We start from the raw sequence: 12735 nt of genomic DNA, 5'->3' as shown, positions 1-12735 counted from the left end.
TACAAACACTGACAAAACTTGCCACGGCCTTATTGCTCCCCCGCCTTGGTAAATGATGTTGGTGACTGTAAGGTAAAGGTAAAGGTACCCCTGCCCGTATGGGCCAATCTTGCCAGACTCTAGGGTTGTGCGCCCATCTCACTCAAGAGGCCGGGGGCCAGCGCTGTCCGGAGACACTTCCGGGTCACGTGGCCAGCGTGACATCGCTGCATCTGGCAAGCCAGCGCAGCACACGGAAACGCCGTTTACCTTCCCGCTAGTAAGCGGTCCCTATTTATCTACTTGCACCCGGGAGTGCTTTCGAACTGCTAGGTTGGCAGGCGCTGGGACCGAACGACGGGAGCGCACCCCGCCGCGGGGATTCGAACCACCGACCATGCGATCGGCAAGTCCTAGGCCCTGAGGTTTTACCCACAGTGCCACCCGCGTCCCATAGCTGGTGACTGAGGGCTGGGTAATTGCAGCTGCTGGTGCTGCCGCCAACTGCTTCTGTGCATGCATCCCCTCCAACATTTCTCCAGTGAAAATAGGGGTGTCCTATTCTACACCAGGAAGCTTCTCCTGAGTTTGATCTCTTGCACAAATGGATATCCTATACATACAGACACCGGTCACCTTGAGCCAATGGCAACCTCTCAGCCGAGCCTACCTCACAGGATTGTTGTAAAGATTTTTTTTTGTGAGGAACGGGATCATGTAGAACACCTTCCACAGATAAATGGAGTGAAATTGTAGCTGTAAGTTGCCTTGACTCCCTGTCTAGGGAAAAGGCAGGATATAATAATAATAATAATAATAAAAATTTAATTACACACACAGAGACATATTATATTTTTTATATATTATATATATATATATATATATATATATATAATAATATTTTTCCCCAAATGACCCTTGAATTTTTCTTGATATTGATGCTGCATTTTATGTTGTATTTTATGCTGTTTTATGCTGTTCTTAAGTCACATTTTAATCAGTGTTTTATATTTGCTATTAGCCACCCTGAGCCCGGTTTTTAAACTGGGAAGGGTGGGGTATAAATAATAAAATAATAATAATACAGTGGTGCCCCGCAAGACGAATGCCTCGCAAGACGGAAAACCAGCAAGACGAAAGGGTTTTCCGTTTGCAGAGGCGCTTCGCAAGACGAATTTCCCTATGGGCTTGCTTCACAAGACGAAAAATGACGAAAAATTTTGAATTTTTCCCCCGCTCCAAAACCCCTTTTCCTGAATCGCTAAGCTGCTAAAAGCATTTTAGCAGCAAAACCGCTGATCCCCCACCCCTTAAAAAGCCGTTTTTAGCCCTTAAAATGTCAATAGCGCTAATAGCGCTACTCCGTCAATGGGCTTGCTTCGCAAGACGAAAAAACCGCAAGACGAAAAGACCCGCGGAACGGATTCTTTTCGTCTTGCGAGGCACCACTGTAATAATAATAATAATAATAATAATAATAATAATAATAATAGAAACTCTGAGAATGCTCAGGAACACACCAGAGAGTAAATCCTGTTGAACTCAGTGGGACTTACTTCTGAGTAAAAATGGTTTGGATTGCAGCTTAAGGCTGCCCAGTCTTCACCCAGTTCCCTGGGAGTCATTCCATTAAATACCTTGGGGCTTACTTCTGAGTAGCCAGAGGAAGGCTTTTTTAAATTTTATTTTTAATTTTTACAATAAAGGAATAAAAACACTCTGTGCATTTCCTAAGAAATGGCTGACTGCTGAAGCATTGCAAAGAAAGAATATAAAATGGATTGGTGACCTTTTCCTTCAAAATTATAGGAAGGGCTTCGTATGCCAGCTTCACTGTTTCCTTCACTTGGAAATTTTATGTATATTTTCATCTCCTCTCACCCCTCACTGTTGCTCACACTGGTTGAGTTCACCACCCCTGATGCAGGGAAAGGAAAAAATGTAAAGTTGCAGAGTTTGAAGGGACCCCAGAGGCCATCTAGCCCAACCCCCTGGGACGCCCCTGCCTACAGTACAGAGAATCCCTTCAGCTAACCATTTCCTAAGAACAGTCCATGTTTCCAATTCCAAAATGGAGATTGTCGTGTGGTGGCTTTCTTTGTCCCCTGGATTGGGGCAGACTTGTCACTGCTAAATTGATTTTTGAATTCTAAATTGATTTTTGAATTCTGAATTTATTGTTATTCACGTTTTATACTGTATTTTATGCTGTTTTTTGTTGCATCAATTAAGTGTTTTAAATTTGTTGTTAGCTGCCCTGAGCCCGGTTTTCTGAACCGGGAAGGGCGGGGTATAAATAATTTTTTATTTATTTATTATTATTTTTATGCTCAATCCTGAACAGTTCCTTCCATCTCTTCAACAGGCAAAGCTTCCCGAAGGGCCGCTATGAAGCTTCCAAACAAACAAATGTTATTGCATAAACGTATTTAAATGTAATCAAGGAAATAATCAATTAGTTGATTACAAGGGAGATGGCTAATCAACGTAAACAATTCCTAATCGGTTGACGTTGGCAGCTGTTTTTATTATTATCATCGTCACGGTGCTGGAGATGCAAAACAAGGCCAGGAGCTGAAGAACTCAGAATCCAGCCAGCCCCCTGGAAACCTGGGACTGTCCGTAGCTCCTCTGAATATTTTGTCTAGGGTCATCTAGTCCAACCTTCTGCAACGCCCGAATCCCAAACACTTGTTCAGATCAGATAAGGGAAATGGCTGCAGGACTGGAGCTGCTTGTCTGGCTGGGTGTGTGTCTGTCGCACTGTTCCAACTTGCTCCAGCTTCTCATTTATCCTTTGAAGCTGTAAACAAAGTGAATGTCATTATGGAGTGGGCAGGAGTCCTCAACGCAAAACAGCTGACCATGTAAACAAGCCCAGAGGCTTAACTGCACCTGAATCTGGCAAGCTGATGAGTGACATTCCTAGAATTTCTCCTTCCAACCATTTCCTCCCCGGCTTTGTTCTGGGTTACTTTGAGGAACTTGCGCTCCCAAGAGAAAAGGCACCGGTTTGTGATTCCTCCGGCCTTCTCCATCCCCGGGAAATGGATACCAGGCCACCGTTTCCATTGCAGCAAATTCCCAGGTCTCCTTTCCTTTGCGACACGGACAAATCAGCCTGAAGGATACGGAACAACCACCACCAGAAATTTCACTGAAACTCATTGTATTGATTGCAGGAAAACCTCCAAGAAGGAGTAACAAAATGATCAATGAAAGCAGATGAAAACAATTTAAAGCATTTGGAAATAGTACAAACTAATAAAGATTAAAAAAAATTAAAACATCTACATGTCTGGATAGGCTTTCTCAAAGGAAAAAAAAATGTTTTAAGCAGGAGACAGCAGAAAACAAGCTTGCTCCATCTTCCATGTGAAGTGGCTCAATCGGTCAGTGGCTCTTAATTGGTCAGTCTGGTAATCTGAAGGTTGGTGGTTCAAGCCCACCTAAGGATGGCTGTGGGCAAGATTCCTGCATTGCAGGGGTTTGGACTAGATGATCCTTGAGGTCCCTTCCAATTCCACTCTTCTATAGGAAGGAAGTTGAGCAGTTGGGGGAGTGAATGGAGAGGTTTCATCTTCTTGCAGTCCACGGGACTCTCAAGAGTCTCCTCCAGCACCAGAATTCAAAAGCATCAATTCTTCGGCGATCAGCCTTCTTTATGGTCCAGCTCTCACTTCCATACATCACTACTGGGAAAACCATAGCTTTAACTATACGGACCTTTGTTGGCAAGGTGATGTCTCTGCTTTTTAAGATGCTGTTTAGGTTTGTCGTTGCTTTTCTCCCAAGAAGCAGGCATCTTTTAATTTTGTGGCTGCTGTCGCCATGAAACAGCAACATAGCAAAAGCAATATACAGCTCCCAGCAGACTGTGCTGGAAGTAAACAGACATGTGACATACAACAATCTAAACATCTGTTCTAAAGGTGGGATGGAACTATATCCCAACAGAGTTATGGCTCTCCAGCCCCTTCCTAAACGCTTTGCCCCTTTGTGTGAGTAACGAGGGAAGAGGCTTTCTCCTAGCACAACACGGAGGAAACATCTCCATGACGCAACCTGCAAGGGCCATAAGCAAGGTGGCAGAACACCTGCCTGGCATTCAGGTCACAAGTTTGATCTGTGGCATTGCCACCGATCATGCCTCTTCTGCAAAGTGGTTGGATACGATTGGAGCCCAAAGGTCTTTGTCCTTCACAGCTGAGCAGAAGCGTCCCCACGAGGGGGTGGGGGTGGGGGTCCGGAGGTAGCATGTGACAGCCCTGTTTGCAGCCACACCTCCTCCAGGTGCAACAGTTTGGAATTATAACCTGCCATTCCATTGGGATGATCCACTGGCAGAGATTTGCATCCATCGCAGGAAGGGGAGAGGATCTTGTGCTGCGTGACTCACTGGGTGATGTTCCAATCATGGGGAGGGGCAAAGCTAGATAGCACCCGTCAGGTAGCTGATTGCGCCCACACTTGTTCATAAATCAACAAGTGCTAGCTTTAAACAAGGGCCGCAACTTAATTACCAGATTTGCATCAACCTCATTCCTGCTCTCCTGCCTCCACCGTGCAGCTACAGTTCCCTGAACGGAAGCAAAAGTCCTCCTGTCTCGCCCCAACTTTGAGTGAGGACCCTTGTGAGAATGTAAGAAAGGCCTGCTGGATCAGGCCAATGGCCCACCCAGACCACATCTGGAATACTGTGTACAGTTCCAGTTGCCTCACCTCAAAAAGGAGGTTACACAGTATTCCAGATGTGGCGGCACCCAAGATTTGTATACTTGTATTATCATACTGGCCACCATTTCCATTCTGCAAGTACCATGACTTACTTAGACGCAAGCAGTGCTTTTTTCTGGGGGGGACGCAGGGGTATGCATACCCCTAAACATTTCGTGAATCTTCGTAATTTTGTCCATTTACTGTATTTATTTTTCCTGATTTGAACTATAAAATGGTGATTTTCTTGAGTCAAAATGAGAGTACCTCTAAACATTTTTTTTAATAGAAAAAAAGCACTGTCTGCAAGCATTGGATTGCTTCAAGCTACCTACTTTTAAAAATGGAGCTAGTCTTCACTATTATAAAATGTACTTCTGATTGAAGGACTGTGCAATCATATTCTTTAGGCCTCGCCATGAACCACAACCCTTCCTGCTTTTTAAAAATAATCTTAGGCCTGATTCACACATGCATGGACGTCACACGCGGTCCCCTCATCGGATGACTCACAGCTCAACGTGTGAACCACCTCAGGTGAAAAGATCTCAGGAGCTTGCAGTGACGCTGAAAGTGAAATGCAAACTTTCTCTCTCCCTTTCTTCTCACTTTTAATCTATGGCTGGCGAGTCAGAGGTGGGTCAAACTGGAACATGTGCAGAGGAGGGCGACCAAGATGACCAAGGGTCTGGAAACCAAGCCTGATGAGGAACGGTTGAAGGAGTTGGGGATGTTTAGCCTGGAAAAGAGGAGACAGAGGAGAGAGCCCTCTCCAACTCTACAATTTAATGAGATTCAGGACAGACAGAAGTCGCCACCATCAGTACCCGGTAACCTCCCCCGAAACACAGCTGTTCTTACTATTAATCATTATGGATTATTACAATTATTGCCTGTTGTCTTTGTCCATGGAGTTTTCTTGGCAGGGATACTGGAGTGGCTTGCTGGTTCCTGCTCCAGGTGGATCACATTTGGTCAAAACTCTCGACTATGACCTGTCCATCTTGGGTGGCCCTGCACGGCATAGCTCATAGCTTCTCTGAGTTATTCAAGCGCCTTCGCCACGGCAAGGCAGTGATCCATGAGGGTGAAAGAGGAGAGCGCAAAACATGGTTTGAAGCTCAACATCAAAAAAATGAAGATTATGGCCACTGGTCCCATCACCTCCTGGCAAATAGAAGGGGAAGAAATGGAGGCAGTGAGAAATTTTACTTTCTTGGGCTCCGTGATCACTGCAGAGGGTGACAGCAGCCGCGAAATTAAAAGACGCCTGCTTCTTGGAAGGAAAGCAATGACCAACCTAGACAGCATCTTAAAAAGCAGAGACATCACCTTGCCAACAAGGTCCGTATAGTTAAAGCCATGGTTTTCCCAGTAGTGATGTATGGAAGTGAGAGCTGGACCAGGAAGAAGGCTGACTGCCAAAGAATTGATGCTTTTGAATTCTGGTGCTGGAGGAGACTCTTGAGAGTCCCATGGACTGCAAGAAGATCCAACCTCTCCATTCTGAAGGAAATCAGCCCTGAGTGCTCACTGGAAGGACGGATCCTGAAGCTGAGGCTCCAAGACTTTGGCCACCTCATGAGAAGACAAGACTCCCTGGAAAAGACCCTGATGTTGGGAAAGATGGAGGGCACAAGGAGAAGGGGACGACAAAGGACGAGATGGTGGGACAGTGTTCTCAAAGCTACCAGCATGAGTTTGACCAAACTGGGGGAGGCAGTGGAAGACAGGAGTGCCTGGTGTGCTCTGGTCCAGGGGGTCACGAAGAGTCGGACACGACTAAACAACAACACAATTATTGCATTTCTTAGTCGCTTTCTACAGTCTGAAGCAACCTAACAGCATGATAAAAGTATAATCAATTAAATGACAAATCAAAAACAATATGCAATACAACACCCCCTGCTTGTTTGTTTCTCTCTTTCTCTGTTTACCAAAGGGGAGGTCAGAGGAGTGGTTTTTCAGCCATAACCGGAGGGCCAAGCAGAGTCCTTTCATTGGCCCAGATTTGGCGTGTGGGCCGCAGGTTGCTGACACTCGTCACACCTGCAAAGAGCGCTCATCCGGTTATAAATAGGACAGGGGTCACATTCTAGCAGGAGGTGGTGTTTGCAATAGCTGCTGCCTCCCTCCCAGGCAGCTGTGGTACCAAAAGGCTGTATATCGTGGAGGCCCCAGAGGGCTCGTGCCAGGCCACCTGATCACCCCGTCTCCTCCCTTGACAGCTGTGCTGATAGTGGCTTTCCGTTCTGTTTGGCGGCAGCCCTTACCTCATTCCGTCCCACCTACGGAGGGAAGAGCCCCCAGCTAAGCCAGTTCTCAGCTGACTGAGCAACACCCGGCTCACTTGCATTCCAGTAAATTTCCAGGCGCAGTTGCTCTGGGTTGTTGTCGAGCCAGCATGGCTCTGCTGCTGACTTCACTTGTGTTGTGTTCCTGGATCTGCTGTAGATGGTGACTTCTGAAGAAGGGTGTGCAGCACTTATCCACGGCTCTCCTTTGCCTCTGGGGCGCACAGTGAAGAACAATGCATGTTCTTACAAATTTACAGAGCCCTGAACAACTTAGGCTCCATCCTTATATCCCAGGTCAGTCACCGAGATCACTCGCTGGAGCATCACTGAACATTCCCCAAGTTGGTAAGGCTCATCCGGTAACAAGAAGTTGATCCTTTAGCGTCATCCGACCAGTCCTGTGGAACTCCCTGCCACTGGAGATTCAGCAGGCTTCTTCTATGCCAACTTCTAAACACCCACTGAAAACTTTTCCATGCAAGCAATTAAGAACGTGTCCTTCCACGACGGTTGATTGTTGCCCGTTTTAAGCTTTTTCACATGGTTTCTGTCATGTGGTTTTATAGTTTTATCACGGTAAACTGCACTGATATAATTTTTTATGAGCTAGCGATGTGTAAGTATTTTCATGAATAAAAAAATAAGGCACAAGGAGAGCCCTGCTGCATCAGACCACACTCAGTCTAGCATATAGTTCCCACAGTGGCCAACCAGAGGCTACTTCTGACTGTGGAGGCAGAACGTAATCATTCTTGCCATCGATAGCCCCTCTCCTCCGTCGTGAATCTGTCCAAACCTCTTTTAAAGCCATCCAAGACCATCCAAGTTTGGTGGTCATCACTACCTCTAGTGGCTGAGAGTTCCACAGTTTAACTCCATGCCTTGTGAAGAAGTAGCTCCTTCTTCCAACATTCAGCTTCAATGGATGGCTGGGACTCTTGCATTATGAAAAGACTTTTCAGCTGGGAGGGAGGAGATTTTGCCCAAAGACCTCCACTTCCTATCTTAAGGACAACTCTGAATTAGAGATGGAGGAGAACGGTGCTTGATTCACATTTTGATCAGGATAAACCAAGTACGCCGTTCCTGAGCCACTACAAAACCCAAAACACAACTGTCCTTCAAAACTCACAGTTCTCCCAATTTCTGGATGTACTTCTCCAGCCAAAAGATGTGTACAAAAAAAGAAAGATGCGTTTTAGGGAAAGTGTTCACAAATGGAAGTTAAAATAATGCCTAAAAAATGTGTAAGATTCGGGGAAACGGTTTCCAAGAATGAGGAGAACTGTGTACAAAAATGAGCACAATTTTTGTGAGTGCAGACTTTGCCAAAATAAATCGCCGACTGATGTAAAAAAGGAGGCCAGCTGCGCTTCAGGGAGGAAAGACAAGAAACCAAAACTGACCGCCGATTTGCCCCTTCCCATCGAGACCTCCTTTCTCAGCTGTCCTCTGAATGACACATCTTCCTAATTGTGAGAAAGGGCAGGCAGTCGGAGATTCAGAGGGCATCACTCTGTTGCTCTCCAGGTACTGAGGCTTTGGCAGCTGAGGCTTTCGGCCTTCCTGCCTCCTGCAAGTCTGGAGGCCGTCTAATTTCACAAAGACAGAGAGATGCTGCTTGGTGAGTCACTTTCCACGCTCAGTTTCAGCGGCGCGACTTCCTGAAGGCAAAGCAGCCGCTCGCATTACAAAGGCCAGGTGACCGGCCCACCAGCTCCGGAACTGAAACCTCTAATTCATTTTCACGGAGAGATCTTGCTCTTTGGCTTGCAGCCACAGCTGTGCGTCCCGGAGATAAATAAGTCTCCCCAAAGCATCCTCTAGCCTGAGAGTCACATGCTCGCCTGACATTTCCCTGGGTTAATAGGGACTTTATAGGCACCTGCTCAGCAACACGGCTGCTCGGGATGTTTGCTCAGCAAACCGAGTGTGAAATTTCCTTTATCACACCCTTTTATATTCCTTTTCTGTTTTCTTCTTCTGCACGGAAAGGATCCTTTCCAATATAAAATCCTTGGAGGTGAAGGGGACATAGAATCATAGCGTTGTGGCAGGAAGCGCAGTTAAAGGGCCGTTGAGAGGTGGAAACTCAACCCAGCCACTGTGTAAAAAACATTCCATGGAAGAGCAGAAGAAAGCAGGAGGGATGAAAAGGAGAGAGAGAGAGAGAAATATTTAGAAGTGAACAGAAAGGTCTGTTGTTGTTGTTTAGTCGTGTCCGACTCTTCGTGACCCCATGGACCAGAGCACGCCAGGCACTCCCGTCTTCCACTGCCTCCCGCAGTTTGGTCAAACTCATGCTGGTAGCTTTGAGAACACTGTCCAACCATCTTGTCCTCTGTCGTCCCCTTCTCCTTGTGCCCTCCATCTTTCCCAACATCAGGGTCTTTTCCAGGGAGTCTTCTCTTCTCATGAGGTGGCCAAGGTCTTGGAGCCTCAGCTTCAGGATCTGTCCTTCCAGTGAGCACTCAGGGCTGCTTTCCTTCAGAATGGATAGGTTTGATCTTCTTACAGTCCATGGGACTCTCAAGAGTCTCCTCCTCCTAATTCAAAAGCATCAATTCTCCTACAGACCTTTCAACGAAGAATTGAAGAAAGGTCTGTAGATGTACTGAATCAGTGTCATCTTCAGCCTTCAGGTAATTCGAACTGCCGACCTTCTGATCGACAAGTACTAGGTTCTGTGGTTTAACCCACAGTGCCACCCGCGTCCCTGGCACCAGCCTAGATGGTGCTGTAAGAGGATTGGACAAATTCATGGAGGAGGAGGAGGAGTTTGGACTTGATATCCCACCTTAACTCCCCTTAAGGAGTCTCAAAGCAGCTAACAGTCTCCTTTCCCTTTCGTCCCCCGCAACACTCTGTGAGGTGAGTGAGGCTGAGAGACTTCAGAGAAGTGTGACTAGCCCAAGGTCACCCAGCAGAAGTATTTGGAGGAGCAGGGAATCAAACCCAGTTCACCAGATTACGAGTCCACTGCTCTTAACCACTACACCACTGCTGGCTTTCAATGTCTATTAGTCAGGATGGAGGCTATGCTCTGCCTCCACAGCTCATAGAATCGTAGAGTTGGAAGGCAGCAATGCTTCTGAATACCAGTTGCTGGAAACCACAAGAGGGGCGGAAAGTGCCCTTGTGCTTGGGTCCTGCTTGTGAGTTTTCCACAGGCATTTGGTCAGCCATTGTGAGAACACAATGCTGAGTGTCAAGAATGAGTCAGCTCCTGGAGAAGGCGTGCAGCCAACTTCAGAAAGCAGCCAGGAACAGGGAGACTCAGATGTGAGACAGGCAGGGGAGAGCCGGCAGCTGCAGACTTTGGCTCTTCCTTACCTTGACAAGCAAGCTGATAAGGCAGTAATGGAGTGCAGGCTAGAACACAAATAGCTCGCTGAGGCAGCAAGAGTCTCAGAGGCAGCCTCTCAGACCATTAAGAAGGTGGAGCTGATCCACTAAGTCCTAAGAGTCGGTGAATGGGAGGGTTGTTAGACAGGAAGCAAAACAAGAGACGTAAGAGTCGTAAGTTCAATATCTTCTGTAGATCCCGGAAGGAGTCTTCAGAAGGGTCATCATGAGTAATGATGCCGGAGGCTTTGTGCGAGCCGTCCGGAGTTATCTGGTTTGTTTTTGCAATAAATCCTCCTTTTAATTATCTACGCTTACTGTGTTATCAAGCTGGGAACTTGGACTCCTGACATTGAGCTAGATGAGCCGCTGGCCTGATAAGGCAGCCTCTTCTCATGCTGTTACAACTCATTGTTAGGGAGGAAAGACCTCAACCACGAGTCCCAGTTTGGATCGCACTCTAAGCCAAACCTTGGTTTAGCTTGGAACAGAAGGACCTGAGGGGGGGGGGGGAATGACCTCAAACACCTCTTTGGGAACCCACATGTTGTTCACACAGTCTGAGTGAGCCCTGGTTTGGCTTAAGATATCCCAGACAAGACCTCCTGCCCTAGGATGCCATCATTCCATCTCGCCAAGTCAAGATGCAGCTTTGGCCAGAGGGCAACCATTAGGAGCGGCTCTGCTTTGCAACCCGTCTCTCTCTCTCTAGGTTGGTGCAAAGGACCTATTCCCCTCTCGGTGGCCAACCCTGGTCTATTTCCAGATATAAGCGAGAGCTGAATCTTTTAATACCCTTCCTGCAGAAGCAGAGAACGCACATGGACTGACATTTAGTGAAACCTGAGGTTTATGTAAAGCATCTGATTCAAACCCCGATTCTCTCAGCAGCCTGGCTGGAGATCGAAATAGCGAGATGCATTCAAAACAAGCCTCAGGGCTCAGCAAACGGGAAACCCAAGTGAAATTGCACATCCTGGCGATATTTATTGTTCTGTGAGATTCGTTCTCTTTCTCTGTGTGTCTGTGTGTCTGTCTGTCTCTGCCAAATCTGGCATTTAGTCATGTTCTCGCAATATATGATCAACATATATTGCTTTTAAATCTCCTTTCCCCCCTTGCTTTCTCCTAAATGGGTGGGCTGGCTAGTGACTGGCAAGTATTGCTCTCTGGGGGAATTGGCATGTGTGCCCACAAACAGCCTGGCTGTTCCCAGTTGGTAAGAGGAGTGCAGCCTTCAAGATAAACTTGATTGGGGCTCAGGAGTCTCCACCACTGCCTTCTCCAACACAGCACCCTCCAGATGTGGAGGGTCCAACTCTCATCCTTCTTGACCAAGAATGGCTGACATCTGGGTGGCTCCACATTGGGGAAGGTTTCTCAGCTCTTCCTAATATTAATAGATAACTTGTGATTCTGAAACCCCTAGAACTCTGCTGCAAAATTATGAGACTATAGTGGGTAGTAGTCAAGAAAGTTTTACTCAGAGTAAACCCACTGAAATTAATGGATCTAACTTAGAGCACACCTACATTACGGCTTAGGGACGCGGGTGGCACTGTGGGTTAAATCACAGAGCCTAGGATTTGCCGATCAGAAGGTCAGCGGTTTGAATCCCCATGATGGGGTGAGCTCCCGTTGCTCGGTCCCTGCTCCTGCCAACCTAGCAGTTCGAAAGCACGTCAAAGGGCAAGTAGATAAATAGGTACTGCTCCGGCGGGAAGGTAAACGGCGTTTCCGTGCGCTGCTCTGGTTTCACCAGAAGCGGCTTAGTCATGCTGGCCACATGACCCGGAAGCTGTATGCCAGCTCTCTCTGCCAATAAAGCGAGATGAGCGCTGCAACCCCAGAGTCGGCCACGACTGGACCTAATGGTCAGGGGTCCCTTTACCTTTACAGTACGGCTTCCCCCAAAGAATCATGGGGGCTGCAGTTTGTTATGGGTGCTTGGAATCATAGCTCTGGGAAGGGGGAGCTACAATCTCAAGGATTCTTTCATGGGAAGCCAAGTGATGCAAACATATGCTTTACATGTACGGTGCAGATAACTCTTTAGTCACTGATTTGATCATTACCATACATACATTCTCCCCATCTCTGATGAAGAGAAGAAATCAGAGCATCGTCCGTACACTGAGTGGAAGTCTGAAATAGTAGAGGCAGAAGGAGGAGCTCAACGTGGTGGACACAGGATCTCGCATGGTTTGGGCTGACAACCAGGCATTGATATTGTACCAGTCCTACCAACAAATCTTTTCTCAGACAACCAATTGAAGGTATGAACATCAATAAATCCTAGTTCTGACCTGGCTCTGCCCATCACCCAGCCAAGCCCACCAGTGACCCACCAGAGTCTATTGTGCTGCATCACCTCTGCCTTGCAAAATCCACCCATGCT

Source organism: Podarcis tiliguerta, assembly GCF_965153285.1.
Source record: "Podarcis tiliguerta genome assembly, chromosome: 5".
NCBI lineage: Eukaryota > Metazoa > Chordata > Lepidosauria > Squamata > Lacertidae > Podarcis > Podarcis tiliguerta.
The sequence above is the reverse complement of the archived record's forward strand: the minus strand, read 5'-3'. Positions refer to the sequence as shown.